The sequence below is a fragment of the Danio rerio genome, chromosome 24, assembly GCF_052040795.2.
Source record: "Danio rerio strain M-AB ecotype USA chromosome 24, GRCz13ab, whole genome shotgun sequence".
Lineage (NCBI taxonomy): Eukaryota > Metazoa > Chordata > Actinopteri > Cypriniformes > Danionidae > Danio > Danio rerio.
In genome coordinates this window covers 4,180,371-4,196,398 of record NC_141044.1, presented here as the reverse complement: position 1 = coordinate 4,196,398, position 16,028 = coordinate 4,180,371, and the positions used below count along the sequence as shown (strand labels likewise).

General features: G+C 37.4%; 1 protein-coding gene and 1 long non-coding RNA gene across 7 annotated transcripts in view; one reads left to right on the top strand and one right to left on the bottom strand.

Moving 5' to 3' along the window:
* Nucleotides 1–16,028, top strand: part of adarb2 (adenosine deaminase RNA specific B2 (inactive)) — a 619,893-nt gene that overhangs the window by 104,813 nt on the left and 499,052 nt on the right. The window lies entirely within an intron of this gene.
* Nucleotides 1–16,028, bottom strand: part of LOC141380808 (uncharacterized) — a 105,312-nt gene that overhangs the window by 70,844 nt on the left and 18,440 nt on the right. Inside the window, exon 3 of the long non-coding RNA XR_015524705.1 lies at nt 11,696–11,786. This is a non-coding gene — a long non-coding RNA (uncharacterized LOC141380808). The remainder of the gene's footprint in view (nt 1–11,695; nt 11,787–16,028) is intronic.

The following is a 16,028-nucleotide window of genomic DNA, read 5'->3' as shown; positions in this document are numbered from 1 at the left end:
TTTATCAACTGAGCTAATCAAGTTAACATTTGTATATAGATGAAAATTCACAATGTTTACATTCCTATGGGTCGCACACTAATTCAGGAAAGTAATAAATGACCTGCAGTTTATGGTCATATATGCTGGAGGACAGGACGAGTATAAACAGTATGGGTTATCTGAAATGTCAGGTAAATCTGAAATATATGACATTCAAAACCACGGCAAAACAGGATGACTACATGGGGAAAAAATAACATAAACATTCCTACCATTCATTCATTCATTTTCTTTTTCAGCTTGGTCCCTTTATTAATCTGGGGTCGCCACAGCAGAATGAACTGGATGTCCTTCCATCGCTGGGAAACATCCATACACACTCATTCACACACATACACTACGGACAATTTAGCTTACATAAATTCGTCTTTGGACTGTAGGGGAAACCAGAGCACCCTGAGGAAACCTATGTGAACACAGGGAGAACATTCAAACTCCACACAGAAATGACAACTGACTTAGCCAAGGCTCAAACCACCAACCTTCTTGCTGTGAGGCGATCATACTACCCCTTTATGCCACCGTGTCACCCCTTTCCTACCATTCATTCATTCATTTTCTTTTCGGCTTAGTCCCTTTATTAATCCGTGCTCACCACAGCGGAGTGAACCGCCAACTTATCCAGCACGTTTTTATGCAGTGGATGCCCTTCCAGCCGCAACCAATATCTGGGAAACATCCACACACACTCATTCACACTCATACCCTACAGTCAATTTAGCCTGTGTCTTTGGACTGTGGGGAAAACCGGAGCACCCGGAGGAAACCCATGCGAATGCAGAGAGAACATGCAAACTCCACACAGAAAAGCCAACTGACCCAGCCGAGGGTCAAACCAGCGACCTTCTTGCTGTGAGGCGATCGTGCTACCCACTATGCCACCGTATCGATTCTAGAGTAAAGGCTGCATTAAAATAATTAAATATTATGGCATTTTGGATGCAGCCTATGTATATTTTGGTACATTTCCTAAAAGACAAAATGATTTACATTTGATAATTAAGTTCTGAGAATATTATATATACACATGGAGGACTGAATCAATTGAGGACCTACAGGTCTACTATATAAACATATACTTGTCATTGCAGTGACATGTATATGTGTATTTTTGCAGTTTAATAATGTATAGCAGAGCCATGCATTTCCAATAGTCATAATGTTAACAATAATGCTTGATGGATTGATGAAAGCACTGGACAAATAAGCCAACTGAAAAACATGCTGACTGTGAGATGCATATCTGCCTTTAGTTTGGTCTACAAACTCTTGTTATTGTATAACGTGTTGACATTGTATGAGATCATACCTAATCACCATAAAAAAAGCACATGCAAAGTTACCCAGATATGAATCGACGCTAAAGATGTAGAGCATTTCATAAAAGATAAGCTTGGAATAAACTCACACCATCGCCGGCTTTAGATAAGACTCTGAGATTTACGACAACTTTGGAGTATTTCCACCATCGCGAGGCTTCAAATGAATATATGGGGAAAACATCCCGCATTATAAGGTCATATTTGCCTTATCATCCATCAGCAGCCTGGATAGGACCACACATGTAAATATAATAGACGCAGACATCTACGTTTAGTGTTTGTTTTCCAAATGTTTTCTCAATCCTGAAACCATATGGACTGTGAAAACCAGAAATCTGCAGCTTTCCTTTGTGTTTGTTTACCTTCTAAATGCTGCGGTTTCCACAAAAGGGATTTATTTGTGGGGAATTAAATAAATATAAGACACAAAGTATTCATAGAACAGGGCGCAAATCGACAGAAACAACCCTCCAGAGTGTTTCTTATGTCCTCTATTACTGTACCTCAAATGACATTATAAAACAACTTTCTTCCTCCTTGTGCTTTATAGAACGCAATCATTCATAATAATGGATTCGGCACACTCCAACTCAGGCTGCGCTAGTGAGATTTGACTCAGGAAAAAAAGGTAAAAGCCAGAGGCATAAACAGATATCCGTCTGAAAACTCGCAGCCACATTATCGCTCGGTTTTATTAATTAAATCAGAGTGACTGTATTGATTGGGGTATTTTTCGAGCGTGTGGTCCAGGAGGGCTGTAACCTTGCTGTTTATGTATTTCTTTTTTCTGCAGATTTGCCCTGGGGTTGAAAGTTTAGCGCTGACACACAAACACACCAGCGCGCCGCTAAGGGCCCATGGGAGATTAACTGAATGAAGTGGGAGTGGAAGCGTGTGGGGTGAAAGAAAGGTTGCGTCAAGCGAGGGCCACACGAGGTGTAGCGAGACAAAAAAAAAAAGGCTGGGAATTTACATTTCGCATTCATCTGGTTGCGCCGAGGCGTCGTATCGCCTGCAGCGATGTTCTATTGTCGCTTTTAGTCGCTGACATATTTTCTTTATTATTTATTTGGCTCTTTTATTGTGGAAGAGTGTATAATTATAGCTGTCACGGGCCTGTGATTTTTTTATTTTTATTTGAGACTGGTTCAGGTGTTGATACGGCTGCACATGCTGATAGTGCCAGTCGCCACACTGACAATTACAGACGGGGGTGATTGCTTGATTGGCAGGGTTATTTCTGGCCAATTATTTTGATTTCGTGTCAGTCAATCTGCTGTAGTTACATTTTTAAGTGTGTGTGTGTGTGTGTGTGTGTGTGGAATACTTTATCGTGCACTTGTTTTCATTTGACTGAATTTTTTAAATTATAATAATACATTATGAATATTGTCATCATTTAACTGAATTCCCTGTGGAACAAAAAACTGATAAATTTAACAGAATGTCATTGCATTAGTGTAATAATGTATATATTAATGAGTGAGGAATAAAAATCGACTGTTAATTGCTCTCGTAAACTAACACTGGGTCAAATGTGGACAAACAAAAAAAAAACATATATAATATAAAGAAAATACTTTTATTTATTTTAGGAAATAGGCTTATTTTACACGTCACCTAGAGTTTTATAAAAATCATTTTATTTAGCCGATCTCCAGATCCTGAGTAACAGTTTTAGCTTAGCTTAGCATAAATCATTGAATCAGATTAGACCATTAGCATTTAGAAGCATATAGTGTTAGAACTATAGAAGTTTTAATATAGCATTAAAACTATAGAAAAGTCAATGGCTCTTTGGTCATTTTAAAGTGCAATGCTAATGGTCTAATCCAATTCAGTAATTCATGCTAAGCTAAGCTAAAAGTCTGAATATGGAGATCGGCTGAATTTATTTATTTTTTTTTATGATAAAACTCAACTGCTTAACTCTAGGTGACTTGTAAAATTAACATATTTCTTAAAAAACAAAGTACTCCTTTGATATATATTTTAATTATTATTATTTTTAAAGGAATACTTAGGTTTTTTTTTAGGAAATAAGCTAATTTTACAAGTCACCTAGTGTTAAACAGTTGAGTTTCATCTATATACATTTTTAAAATGTATTCAGCCAATCCCCATATTCAGAGTACTTTTAGCTTAGCTTAGCATAAATTATTGAATCACATTAGACCATTAGCATCTCGCTTTAAAAATTATGATTACTTTTTGGTCATTTTAGAGTCAAGCTTTAAAAAAAAACAACAATACTTGTTGGTCATATTAATGTGAGATGCTAATGGTCTAATGCAAGGCTACTTTTAGCTTAGCTTAAATCATTAAATCGAATGAGATCATTAGTATCTCACTTTAAAATGACGAAGAGTAATCATAATAAGTAGTATGTGATGTAACTATGGAAGAGTCAAACTTAAAAAAAAAAAATAACACTCTTTGGTCATTTGAAAGGGAGATGCTACTGGTCTAATCCGATTCAATGATTTATGCTAAGCTAAGCTACAATAAAACAGCAGACCGAATGAATGGATTAAAAAATCGTAAAACTCAACTATTTAATCCTAGAGAAGTTGTAAAATGAGCTACAATAAAGGAGTATTTATTTGATTTTAATTGAAAAAATAAATAACCTAACGTTGGGTTTGTCCATATTTGACCAGCATTGGGTAATACAACCCAGCATTGTTTTAGCGTGTGGGATTTGTGCATCAGCACCTAATAAAGTGTCTATCTGATTAACAAATGATTTGATATTAATGATTTGATATTAATTAAATGTGTAATGATGAATTATTTCCTTATCAAGATCTAGAATTTACTAGAGATTAGTTTAAACGAATGTGCTAATTACCACAAACTTACAGTAAGTCTAACTTCCAGTTGCCGGCATAAATTAAGCATTAGCTGATGATTTACAAAGATATGAATTTAAAATATATAAAGACACAAAACAAGATTAAAGTAGTCCATGCAAATTATAATCTTCTGTCATTTTTGGAATGCAAATAACGACTCATTATTTATTTTCTACTTCCCACACAATGCTCATATTTCTTCAAGATAATAATAAGGGCTGCTTTTTAGTCTCTATTCTTTTGCATTAACATTCTGCAGAAGTGCTTTTTGTTGTGTCACACATAAAAACAGAAAGAAATAAGTAATAAATGTAAGCTACAGGTTTTCGACAACTCGAGGACGAATAAATTGTATTTTCATTTTGGGTGAATGATTCTTTTAAGCCTGAATAGTCCTTGATTTATCTGTTTTTGTTAGTCATTCACAGAACACAGCTGCGGTATCTCCTGTTATTATGCTTTATAATCCTGCAGTTTCTCCAACTCATATTTTCGCACCTGAAGCAATCTCTACCAAGACCACCAGAGCAGCCGAGACCATTATCACTGAAGCACTGTTCCTGCGGCAGTGAATGCTATTGATAAGGAGCACAAACCTACTTTGTGCCTTAATGAAAATGTCAGAAGACAAAAGGTCATTAGTGAATGCTTTGTGTGTGTGTGTGTGTGTGTGTGTGTGTGTGTGTGTGGTCCGGATTATGTCGTTTACAAGGACACATAATTTTATAGTGACATGTCTATAAAGTAATTAACTACCATTTACATCATTATAATATTTACTTTAAAAAGAAACTAACTAAATTTAATTGACAATATAAAAAACAAATCTTAACACAAAAATATAAGTCTTATTATAAATGTGGTGTTGACACGATGCTCAATTGTTACTAACCAAGATAATATTCCCCATACCATTACTCCCCCACCACCAGCCTGAATCGTTGATACAAGGCAGGATGGTTCCATGCTTTCATGTTGTTGAAACCAAATTCTGAACCGACCATCCGAATGTGTCAGCAGAAATTGAGACTCATCAGACTAGACAACGTTTCTCCATTCTTCTATTGTCCAGTTTTGGTGACCCTGTGTGAATCATAGCCTCAGTTTCCTGTTCTTAGCTGTCAGTAGGGGCACCCGGTGTGGTTCTCTGTTGCTGTAGCCCATCTGCCTCAAGGTTGGATGTGTTATGTGTTTAGAGATGCTCTTCTGCAGACCTTGGTTGTATCGTGTGGTTATTCGAATTACTGTCGCCTTTTTATCAACTGAAACCAGTCGGGTCATTCTCCTCTGACCTCTGTAATTATATATATATATATATATATATATATATATATATATATATATATATATATATATATATATATATATAATTTCTCTGCTTCTCTAAATGTATAATTTAGATTTTTGTCAAATATTTTTTATATATAATATACAATTTTAACAAAATATATATAAATGTTGAATTTATGTACAGTTTTTAAGGCAACTGTAATTATTGTAATTAAATTACATAAAAATAAAAAAGTAATCCCTTTACATTTTCAAGGGGGACGTAATTTAATTACAGTAACTGGTTTTGTTGTAATTAATTATTTGTAACACTACACTTTGTAACTTACCACTGAGCTAGATATTATACTCTTATAGTGGTTTTTGAGGACATTTCCTCAGTCCTCATAATTCTTACCACTTAAAAATTATAATTAACGGAGTCTTTTGGCATTCAAAAGTTGGCACAGGTTTCCTGTGAAGCGTAGGTTTAGGGGTGGCCATAAAAATAAACGTTTTTTACTGTATAAAAATACATGATGCCTTTGGAGACTCACATAAACAAGTTCACACTGTTCATCGTTATCATTCAACATTTCCCTCAGCTTTCTTAAAGCAAAGCAAAACACCCTTACTTTTCATGTCACTTCAAGGACAACATTGCACACGCTCTTTCAGACCAAACACAATATCCATGGCAACTAGGATGTGTTGCTGCAAGGTGCTTTGTGTGTGTATTTAGTGATAATTCATTTAATGAAAATCAATGAATGTTGCGCACAGAACAGCGCAGGCCGTCCTAACACGGGTCAGCTTCTCAGATTAGGAGCGGCAGCCTCTAAACCAACTATTAGTTCTAATGAAATCTCATCAGCGCATCAAAAGAAAAAGAGGTTTTGCTCCACGTCGTCTCAAATGAGCTCAATTAAATCAGGGCTTTTAGGTCTATTACAAACAGTGTCAGCAGACGCTACCTAAATAGCTTTCGGCTACAGCAAAGAATCGCGCTCAGCACAAGAGATTTTATAGAAACGCTGAGGAGACTTACCGCTGTCTACAAATTGCCAGTAATCTGTCTTTTGGAACTGTGTGGGGAACCAAAAATAGACTTCCAGATCAGAGTATCACAGCAGAAATGAATTGACGTTGACGCATCAACCACAACTATGAAGAAAGTGCATGAAAAGGCAGTTATTTAGCTCGGACGCCTGAGTAATGGCTTTCCTTCTGATGATCAACGATTTTTTCCCCCCTCGCTTCTTTCTTTTAATGTCTGGGTGGTAATCGTTCCTACTTGTGAGGAGGGCATCTGTGTCAGATATAGGCTTTCGCTTTCTTAAAAGCTTGCAGTGCTTTAAGTGCACGGGCCCAAATGCCTGAGTCAGCAGCCATGCAGCCGGTTCAGCGAGTGCGGAAACACATCAGCACCTCCCTCTGTTCAATGAGACACGCTATACACACACACACACACACTTCATGAATTTACATGAGGTCAGTCATCTCCCTGACAATTTTCAGGGGTGGCAAGGAAATCCTGTTGTGGGGCAGAAATTTGATGTGATGTAAATTGCTGTAAATGCTACCGGAGCTGGAATTTTTCACTCCACAGTATTGACGTTTGTATCTACGGTGGAGGACGCTGTAAATAACGTACTTATCATAATGCTATGTAGCTCTGAGGGTTTTGGGCTAATTCGCTCGCCGTGCGGTGGGATAATTTCATGCAAACAAGCCAAAGAAGCCACTTACATGCCTCAGCGGCCGTTCATTGGCCATCTCCAAAGCAAACCAATTAACCGGCGACTCGCATCTGTCGGCCTGGAAGAAAAGTCTGCAGATTGGCGGGTGGTATTTAATAATAATAATTCCTTACATTTATGTAGCGCTTTTCTGGACACTCAAAGCGCTTTACGCATTCTTGGGGGGAATCTCATCAGCCAACCCCAGTGTGCAGCATCCACCTGGAGGATGCGGCAGGGCTCAAAATAGCGACCATTTTGGTCGTATATGCGCCCGAAATTTAAGCTATGTGAACTCATAATATATATTGGGAGCATTCGTGCGACTGCATATAATGGTTGTAGTGCGACCTGTTTTTTTTTTTTCTAAAGACCTGGTAAAATCGGTCTTCCCTGCCGCTATATTGGTTCATATTAGCTGTCAATCACTCAAGACTTTCCGCTGTCAGATGACAGTGAGGGAGCTTTTGTGACCGCGAGGAATGCAAACAGCTGAAGAGTGAAAAGTACACTGAATCTCGATGCGTTGGATGCACTGCGTGTTCGGCCAACACAATCTTACGGCAATTCGTAAGTTTTTCATATGTTTCCTCGTGAGATCAGGCTGCAACATCGCAAATGTCCGCTAAAACACCATCGCCAATGAAGCTCGCCTTTACTGCGTTTAAACTGATGCTGGTTATAACAAAGAACAGTATTGCGCCGGTGGTCATCGGGAGAATCCTGCTCTGCCCCCCTCATATATTGGGCCGGCTGACTTGCATGCTTTTCCACAAACACAGAAAAATGTAATTCAGCGTGTAACGAGGCTGAGCATTAAAACGACACGAACCGAAACCAAAACTTTTAAAAGTGAGACTTTTCTTACTTTCTTTTGTCCGTTCTTTCTTGAGGTGTATATTATTTTTCTATTTAATTACTTATTTTAATTATATTATTTTGTTTGTTTTGTAGCAGAAATAGGCTAGTTTTTATTAAATTGACATGCATATAAAAACAATAGTACAAAATAAATATTTCTTACCACAATGTTTCATTTGTGTTTGAGGCAAACCATCAATTTATTTTTCATAAAGTAACAGTAGGACTTTATATAGCAGATAACTCACATTAAAGCACATTCAAGGCAGCATGATGAAGAGAAATATATTTCATTATTAGTATTATTGTCATCATCGTCATCATTAATATTTTATAATTATTCAACATTCATTTTAGAATTATTGCACAAATATTAAGTCATCACAGCATTAGTTAGATAGTTGTTTCTGGGTTTTGTTAGTCCCAATTGATGTTGTTTTCAAATACAATAAATCCCTTAATATACAACTTGTCAATATCATTCATTTTTGGTGGGTGCTCCTAAATTTTTTCTGGTGCTCCTTAATATTTCAGGTTGGGAGCACCGGTGCTACCAAGTAAGAAAGTTAATTTCGAGCCCTGTGCGGTGGCAGTTATATTGCGCCAGACCCCACACCAACTGATTGGTGGAAAGGAGACAGAGTGATGAAGCCAATTATGATGTGGGGACGCATACGAGGCCATTATGATCGTAGGCCGGTGGGCAAATTTGTCCAGGATGCCAGGGTTAAACTCTTACTCTTTTTCAAAGGACATCCTGGGATTTTTAACGACCACAGAGACTCAGGACCTCGGTTTAACATCTTATCTGAAAGACGGTGCCTACTGAGCAGTATAGAGTCCCCTTCAATATACTGGGGCGTTAGGACCCACACAGACCCCAGGTTGAGCTGCTGGTCTCACTAACACCACTTCCGGCAACCTAACCATGTGGTCTCCCATCCAGGTACGGATCGGGCCGCTGTACTCAAAAAATTTACTTGTTGAAAATGAGCCAAGACAGCACAATTATTAAGTTTTATTTGGGGACAAACTAATTGTTTTATGTTCAATCTACTTAAATTAGTAAAAAAACTAATAGGTTAACTGAATTCCTTCATGTTGTCCTAACACAAATCGAATGTGTGGAACCCAACAGTGTAGACTGAAATGATTTTAGAAACCATATCAATTTTTCAAAACTAATTCAGTGTCTAATCTTCCCAAATAAGCTTCAAATGTGTTACAATATCAACGATTTCTACTTCTTCTCTGGAAATCCTTGACACTCTTGGTTGGGTGATCTGGCGAGGGTTGAGAGATTTGGCCTGAAAGTGTTTAGGAGTCAAATTCGCTGCCCGCTTCCTCCACAGGGAGTCAACATTGTGTGGAATTACATTGGCTGCACAAAAGGAATTCTTAATTGGATGCTAATTAGGGGCACGGGAGTGATAAATACCCCAGTAAGGCGGCTTTCATCCAAGAAAGACAAGAGAGGCGTCAGTTACCTCATCCTGCATTTTTTTCTAAAAGGACAATTTGATGCGTGAGATGTTCGCTTGGAAGGATGTAATATGTACATCAGAGTTTTACTAAAACTAAATGAAGAGAAGTAGATACTATTAAAGATAAGATAATGATTGATTCACCCCAATTTTAATGGTTGACATTTATCTTTGGAACAAATATGAAGATATTTTTAAATGATACATTGTTGGTGCATTGATATTTTGAGGCAACTGAAATTGACCATGCCGTTGACCAACTAAAAGCTATAGTCTAAAGTCAATAGTGCAGAGTTTTTATTGGTTATTTAAAGAGTGCATTACTGTTATGCTCCTTTACAGGTCCAAAACGCGCATACTCATTGCTTATAACACACAAAGGCATGTACAGCAGTACAAGAATATCATTAAATATGAAAAATGTAAGGATTAAAATGTTTTTAAAAAATGTATATTGTCTACATAAATATAAAAACTAGGTCGTCCCATGCCGTCTTCACCTTAGGCGGGTTTGGTTGGATCCTGATTTGTTGTAGTCAGGTTATTCATGACAATACATTTGTTTAATGTTATTAGTAGTATTTATTATATGCATATTTATAGTTGTTTGTATATAGTTTTGTTGTTTAAATTACTCCACTTGTTTGGTTTTAGAGACGCATGCATCACTACGAAGGATTATATAGAAGTATTGAAAGTGTGTTTGGATTGAATTTGCTTTTTGACCACACTTTGATGTTATTGTTTTTCAATTTCCCTCAATTTAAATATAAAGCACGTTTAGAAATGTGTCATTTTTCCCTGATTCCATAAGTATGCGGTTCTTCGTTTTGGAAAATATGATCAGATGTTTTAATTTACTGTTGACATACACTCACCGGCCACTTTATTAGGTATTAGTACCATGTTGGACCCCCTTTTGCCTTCAGAACTGGCTTAATACTTCGTAGCAAAGATTCAACAAGGTACTGGAAATATTCCTCAGAGATTTTGCTCCATATTGACATGATAGCATCACGCAGTTGCTGCAGATTTGTCGGCTGCACATCCATGATGCAAATCTCCCTTTTCTTCACATTCCAAAGGTGCTATTTTGGATTGAGATCTGGTGACTGTGGAGGCCATTTGAGGCAGGATAGATCCATGCCTACCAAATTCTGACCCTAAAATTCTCACCCTACCATCCGAATTTCGCAGCAGAATTCGAGACTCATCAGACCAGGCAACATTTTTCCAAATCATCTATTGTCCAATTTTAGTGAGCCTGTGCAAATTGAAGTCTCTTAGCTGACCTTTCTTCCCCATTCTGATGCTCGGTTTTAACTGCAGCAGATCGTCTTTACCATGTCTACATGCCTAAATGCATTGAGTTCCTGCTTTGTGATTGGCTGATTAGAAATTTGCATTTACGAGCAGTTGGACAGGTGTACATAATAATGTAGCCGGTGAGTGTATACATTCGCTGTGAATTTAAGTTTCAAATGTCACATCCACAACACTGAAACTGCGTTTTTGATTTAGGGATGTATGTTTTGTAAATGCCATTTACTGCTAAAAAGCTGGTTTTGTGATTTTATTTTGCTCACTATGAATGAATATCAAGATCAAAAAGTTTTTTGAGGTCAAAAAATGGCACTGTAAAAGAAAGTACATGAAATAAAAGTGCTAGTCAACCAAAAGTAGCTGATATTTTGGTATCACTGATGGCCCCCTTGACGCATATTGTTGACTTTAAGTTACATTGCTACATGCCAGCTAATTCTCATTAGATTATAAGTAGACTGTTAGGTTAGGGTCAGTAGAATTTGACTTATTCTAGCAAAATTTCTGATAGTCAGTTAAATGTCTGTTATAAGAGCAGTACCAGCAGATGTTAAGCAGACAGTCTACTAATACTCAAATGAGAATTAATTGGCATGTACTGTAGTTGCAATGCAACTTTCAGTCAACGTAATGTGCAATGGAGACCATTAAAATAAAGTCTTACTGATATTTTACCTTCTCTAGTGTTCATTTCATCTAAAAGTTGCATTGAATTTTATTTATAGGTAAATGTTAGGACTTTAGGTAAAAAAAGGAGTACAAAATACTGGAGTAGTCTCGTCCTTCTGAGAAACACCTACCTGCAAACCTCTAGTAAAAGACCTTCCCCAAAACTCTCCTAATACATGCATGCATCTCCTTGTCTCATCGTCACTTTGTTGCCATGGAAACCTGAGGATGAAAAGAGTTACTTGTAGATTAAATGAGATATTTGAAGTACAGCCACCCCTCAAAAGCACACGTCAAAAGAAGGGGAAAAAAAAGTATAAGCTCTTTGGATAATGTTCTTCAAATTCATGCAGAAAGCAACATTTCCACCCAGTCAGCCTTTGATGGGCTTTAGGCGCATTGATCAAACACTTCAATGTGTATCAGTATACTAACAAAGTCGCTGAATGCAGCATTTTTTTATTATTCTGTTTATGATAAAGCTTTCAGTAATGTATTTATGAAACTGTGAAGTAAGAACATGAAATATGATTTTCCTCCGCCTCGACTCTGAGTAATGGAAGAGATCCAGTCGAGTCATCTGTCACGCTGGAGTCTATGTGTGTGTGCGCCAGACTACTTTGAAACATTTCTGAAGACTGCTACATTTCCACAGGCTTCAACAGACGAGTTCACTGATGACGGGATGACATCCGAAAAACGGTTCAGCAGTGGTCGTTGTGTTTGTGTGTGTGGTGGGGGGGGCGCATGTTTGTGTGAATGTCTCCTTTACAGATGGCCGCTTCTGAAGGAGATTATCCTGGCTAGCCTTCCCGATGACGAACACGGGACTGAACATCCCAATTCCCCGGAGGAATGAGCAACTGAGATAGCAGGCATCCAAAACTGTGGAGGCTGCAGACACATAAACTGTTTCCCAGTCTGTCTCAATCGGGAGTCCGCCGAGCAAGCCAATACCGTCTGTAATTTATTGTGCACCTTGTCTGCTGAACGAGGCCTAATGAATCAAGGAATTAGAGTGTTTATGGGTGGCAACAATCTCCGTCCTGCCGCTTCATTATAGTGCACTGAATTGAAAGCTCTGGTAATGGACAGGTTTGTGGAGTAAAATACTTATACACTGCAAAAATATAATGCTGGATTCTATACTAACGTGACGTCAACATGACGTTCGATTGACATTGTACTTTAGTATCACAAGGACGTTGCGTTTTCTTTAGAAATTAAAATCTGTTTGACATGAGAACCTAACGTCAGGCCGAGGTCAGTGTCAAATGTCCAACCTAAAATCAACCAAATATCAACGTCTAATGATGTTACAGCTTGGCGTTGTGTGGACGTTACCACGATGACATCTATTAGACGTTGGCTTTTGCTTGCCATACATGACGAATAAATGTCAGTATTTGACGTCAATATGATTTAAGATGTTAGCTCGACGTTGGATTTTGGTCAGTTTCTAACACAACCTAAAATCAACGTCATTTGAAGTTGTTATCGGTAAACAAAATAATGTTGCCCTTTGATGCTGGCTAGACATTAAATTTTGGTCACCTGACACCACTACCTAAATCTAACTTAAAATTAACGTCTTATGACATTGTGTGCCCGCTGGGCAGTAATTAGATGCACTACAGCAGGGGTCACCAACCCTGTTCCTGGAGAGCTACCTTCCTGCAGATTTTAGTTGCAACCCTGACCAAACACACCTGTTTGTAATTATCAAGTGCTGCTTTAGGTACTATTTATTGGTTCAGGTGTGTTCGAACAGGGCTGGGACTGAATTCTGCAGGAAGGTAGCTCTCCAGGAACAGGGCTGGTGACCCCTGCACTACAGAATGTTACGTTTACACACACATGCATGGATTACATGTTAACGCATCAGCTTTTTACAGCGTAATGCTCATTACTCACTACTATTGAGTACTTTTGAAAGGTATAATTTTTACTCATACATTGAGTAATATTTACAACAGATCCTTTTACTCTACTTGCACTACATTTTTAGGCAAGTAATGGTACTTTTACTTGAGTATTTACTTGGCTTTTACAGAGTTAGCTCAGCAAAGCCTATAGCGAACAAAGTACATTCGGGCTATTGAGATCACAAAAACTTCAGTTTATGCGCATTCACCATGCATATACACCCTGCGCAGTGAAGGGGAGTGGCCAGAGGCGCTGTAATGTTAAAGCAGAGAGAGTTTAAATGCCGTCCAAACGCTGCTATTTCCACAGAGCTTCTTCTGCTTCTGTATTTGGGCTTCCAAAGAACACGACACAAAGAGAGAAGTGCTTACTGTTAAATTTTAATGATGTTCCAGAGAATTATAAAAAGTATATAGCTCTAGCATTTGACAAAGGACAGCTTTCAGAATATCTCCCAGTTCAGTGCTGGATTTGGCTAAAACCTCCTCAAAGGAGGAGCAGCTCCAACCATAATAGATGAAGCTGTGGATTGTGAGCCACAACCTGTGTTTTCATTTGTTAAAATTGATCTATTACATGCACAGTGTCTAGTGTTAATGGTGTGCTGTAGCAAGGATGTAAACAAGGGGAAATGCTGTTTGGCACCGTTAACAATTTACCAACAAATTCATATTTATCCGCCAAACCCCTGTAAACACTCATATTCTTCACCAGTGCTGCAGTGTCTCTCTATGCAACCGCTTTTGCTGGATTCTACATCTCTACATCTCATGTGAACGATTTGTATTACTTACACATGCTTATTTCGAATATATGTGAAAGAAACTTGTCAGATGTTATTTTAGAGAGCAGGCGTGAAGTTCAGCTGTGTCATCTTCTTTTTCTGTCTGATTCAGGCATAAACTGATACGACTAACAGCAGCTTTGACTGACAGTAGTGCAAAAGCTTGTGCTTGTAGGGGCATGGTGCTTTTCTAATGCACGAATAACAGTTATGCTAGCTGACCAATCAGAGCCTCTTGAGAGTGGGTTTTCAGAGGAACTAGAAAATATAACTCTATGTAGCTGTATATCATCAAAGTTATATATATATATATATATATATATATATATATATATATATATATATATATATATATAAGTGATTTATTTATTTATTTTTTTACGAATGAAGCATGAGCACACATTGCTTTGCATCTTATAAATACAACTAAACCTTAAAATATGCCCTGGACTATCACTTTAAAGTGTATTTTAAAGCTGCGAGGATTCATCAGCGGATCGCTCGTATGTCAGCTTATTATCAGCCCAGCTGTTCTTCGTGGCTTTAAAACGCTTCAGTGTCCCTGTATCTGTTGTTACACTCAGTAAATATTGGTGAGTTCTGTAAACTGATGACCTTCACGGCCAATCACAGTCATTTCTGTTGAGCATGTGGACACTACGAGAAATCAGTGCTGTTTAAGAATTTGCTCAACAGGGCTCAAATGTTAGCAGGAAATGGACGTTTTTAAAATTTCAGTACCAATTGATACTGAATTTCAGTATCGTGACAACACTAGTATGGCTAGATGGGACACCATCTGTTTCGCTAGGTAAAACTGCTTATTTCTCTGAATTTGAACATTCTTTGAAACATTTGATACAGTGCAAAGTCGGAAAAACTAGTCAGGATAGTCAGGGTATTTTATCGACAACAAATCTTACAAATTGTGCCTTTAACATAAACCATACAATTAAACATATTCAACAAAGTAAATGCGATTTCTTATAGACATTTGAAGAAAGCATGTTTTCTTTCTTGGTCTCTGTTTGCTTGGCTGTAAAGTGACCAGTGTAATGAGACACAAACACCAGGAAAATGTCGCTTGTTACTGGAAAAGCTACTCTATTTTTGAAAACACTGGCTACCAAGAAGTGTACAGTCATTAAATTGCTTCACATATAGTTCACTTTCAGCAAGTTTCAATAATTTACTCCCTATAGAATACTCGGAAATGAATTACATAACGACAATAGGAAATCTGTCCTGTTTAGACTATTAATCAAAGATCACGTCATGTAAAAATTGGATTGTGTATGTAAAACAAAGAAAAGGAGAAAGGACAGAAAGTGCTTCTGCTATTCATTGCATTATTACAGTGCATTACTCTACATAGATCCCATGTACTAATGTGACCACAGAATTTGTTTAAAATTGAGATATATACACCTAGTATGATTTATACACATTAAAGCTGTATTATTTCCACTGATGGTTGATTCACTCTTAAGTTACTAATAGTTTGTGGTTATAGGAATAATATTTGATGGAGATCTGTCGGAAGCTGAGGGTTAAAAAATTACATATTGAGAAAATCAGCTTTAAATTTGTTCATATGAAGTGCTTGGCGATGCATGTTACTAATCAAAAATTAAGTTTTGAGATATTTACGGAGGAACATTTACTACATCTCTTCATCCAACGTGATCTTTACTTAATATTCTAAGGATGATTGGTGTTAAGTAAAAACATGTTGACACATTTAACTCATCTTT